This window comes from Arachis stenosperma, chromosome 3 (assembly GCF_014773155.1).
Source record: "Arachis stenosperma cultivar V10309 chromosome 3, arast.V10309.gnm1.PFL2, whole genome shotgun sequence".
In the NCBI taxonomy this organism is placed as follows: Eukaryota; Viridiplantae; Streptophyta; class Magnoliopsida; order Fabales; family Fabaceae; genus Arachis; species Arachis stenosperma.
Genome location: NC_080379.1, coordinates 162,221,538 through 162,224,187, shown reverse-complemented (window position 1 = coordinate 162,224,187; position 2,650 = coordinate 162,221,538). Strand labels below are relative to the sequence as shown.

Here is a 2,650-nt window from a genome sequence, read left to right as displayed (position 1 = left end):
GGTCAATGTTAGTGTATAGTCCCAACACCAAACTTAGAGTTTGGATATGGGGTTTGGACACCAAACTTAGAGTTTGGTTGTGGCCTCACAACACCAAACTTAGAGTTTGACTGTGTGGGCTCTTCTTGACTCTGAACTGAGAGAAGCTCTTCATGCTTACTCCCTTTTGTCACAGAAGGATGGCCATGTGCCTGAAACACAAGGTAGTCCCCATTCAATTGAAGGACTAACTCACCTCTGTGACATCTATCACAGCTTCTGCTGTGGCTAGGAAAGGTCTTCCTAGGATGATGCATTCATCATCTTCCTTCCTAGTGTCTAGGATTATGAAATCAGTAGGGATGTAAAGGCCTTCAACCTTTACTAGAACGTCCTCCACTATTCCATAAGCTTGTCTTATAGACTTGTCTGCCAATTGTAATGAGAACAAGACAGGTTGTACCTCAATGATCCCTAGCTTCTCCATTACAGAGAGTGGCATGAGATTTATTCCTGATCCCAGATCACATAGAGCTTTCTCAAAGCTCAAGGTGCCAATGGTGCAAGGTATTGAGAATTTGCCAGGATCTTGTTTCTTTTGAGGTAGAGTCTTCTGAATCCAAGTATCTAGTTCATGAATGAGCAAGGGAGGTTCACTTTCCCAAGTCTCATTACCAAACAGCTTGGCATTCAGCTTCATGATAGCTCCTAAGTATTGAGCAACTTGCTCTCCAGTCACATCTTCATCCTCTTCAGAGGATGAATGTTCTTCAGAGCCCATGAATGGCAGAAGGAGATTTAAAGGAATCTCTATGGTCTCTAGATGAGCCTCAGATTCCTCAGGATCCTTAATAGGAAACTCCTTCTTGATTGAGGAACGTCCCAGGAGGTCTTCCTCACTGGGATTTTCGTCCTCCTCCTCCTTAGTGCATTCGGCCACTTTGATTAAATCAATGGCCTTGCACTCTCCTTTTGGATTCTCTTCTGTATTACTTGGGAGAGTACTGGGAGGAGTGTCAATGACTTTCTTACTCAGCTGGCCCACTTGTGCCTCCAATTTCTAATGGAGGATCTTGTTTCATTCATGAAACTGAAAGTGGCTTTTGACAGATCAGAGATTATATTGGCTAAATTAGCAGTATTTTGTTCAGAGTTCTCTGTCTGTTGCTGAGAAGATGATGGATATGGCTTACTATTATTCAGCCTGTTGCGTCCACCATTGTTAAAACCTTGTTGAGGTTTTTGTTGATCCTTCCAGGAGAAATTTGGATGATTTCTCCATGATGAGTTATAGGTGTTTCCATAAGGTTCACCTAAGTAATTAACCTCTGCCATGGCAGGGTTCTCAGGATCATAAGCTTCTTCAGAAGCTACCTCTCTAGTACTGTTGGATGCATGTTGCAATCCATTCAGATTTTGAGAGATCATGTTGACCTGTTGAGTCAACATTTTGTTCTGAGCCAATATGGCATTCAGAGCATCAATTTCAAGAACTCCTTTCTTCTGAGGTACCCCATTATTCACGGAATTCCTCTCAGAGGTGTACATAAACTGGTTGTTTGCAACCATGTCAATGAGTTCTTGAGCCTCTTCAGGCGTTTTCTTCAGGTGAATAGATCCACCTGCAGAATGGTCCAGTGACATTTTCGAAAACTCAGAGAGACCATAATAGAATATATCTAATATGGTCCATTCTGAAAACATGTCAGATGGACATCTCTTGGTCAGCTGCTTGTATCTTTCCCAAGCTTCATAGAGGGATTCACCATCTTTTTGTTTGAAGGTTTGAACATCCATTCTCAGCTTGCTCAGCTTTTGAGGAGGAAAGAACTTATCTAAGAATGCAGTGATAAGCTTATCCCATGAGTCCAGGCTATCCTTGGGTTGTGAATCCAACCATACTCTAGCTCTGTCTCTTACAGCAAAAGGGAAAAGCAAGAGTCTGTAGACTTCAGGATTAACTCCATTTGTCTTAACAGTGTCACAGATCTGCAAGAACTCAGTTAAAAACTGGTAAGGATCTTCAGATGGAAGTCCATAAAACTTGCAGTTTTGTTGCATTAAAGCAACTAATTGAGGCTTAAGCTCAAAATCATTGGCTCCAATGGCAGGAATGGAGATGCTTCTTCCATCAAACTTGGACGTTGGCTTTGTGAAGTCACCAAGCATTCTCCTTGCATTATTATTATTATTTTCAGCTGCCATCTCTTCCTCTTGTTCGAAAATTTCTGAAAGGTTGTTTCTCTTAAAGATGTTTTTGGATTGTTGTAATTTAGCTTTTCTTAATCTTCTCTTCAGAGTCCTTTCAGGTTCTGGATCAACTTCAACAAGAGTGCCTTTATCCCTGTTCCTGCTCATATAAAAAGAGATTCCTTTATGTTAGTAGAAGAAGAAAGGGGGAGAAGAAGAGTTGGAGACAAAGAATGTAATGTAATGGAAGAAACACAACTGTGAGGATGGCAGAGATGTGAGATGAGATATTAGGATATGAATGAATAAATAGAATAAGATGGGGGAGGGATAATTTTCGAAAATAATTTTGAAAAAGAAGTTAGTGATTTTCGAAAATTAAAGATAATAGTAATTAAAAATAAAACATGAAACAATTAATTAATTAAAAAGAATTTTTGAAAAAGAGAGAGATATTTTCGAAAATTAGAGGGGGAAAAGT

General features: G+C 40.0%; 1 non-coding gene across 1 annotated transcript; it reads left to right on the top strand.

The window, feature by feature from the left end:
- Nucleotides 1-1,681: 1,681 nt before the first annotated feature.
- Nucleotides 1,682-1,785, top strand: LOC130972270 (small nucleolar RNA R71). Its single transcript, XR_009083460.1, has one exon. It is a non-coding gene; the product is annotated as a small nucleolar RNA R71 (small nucleolar RNA).
- Nucleotides 1,786-2,650: the final 865 nt, after the last annotated feature.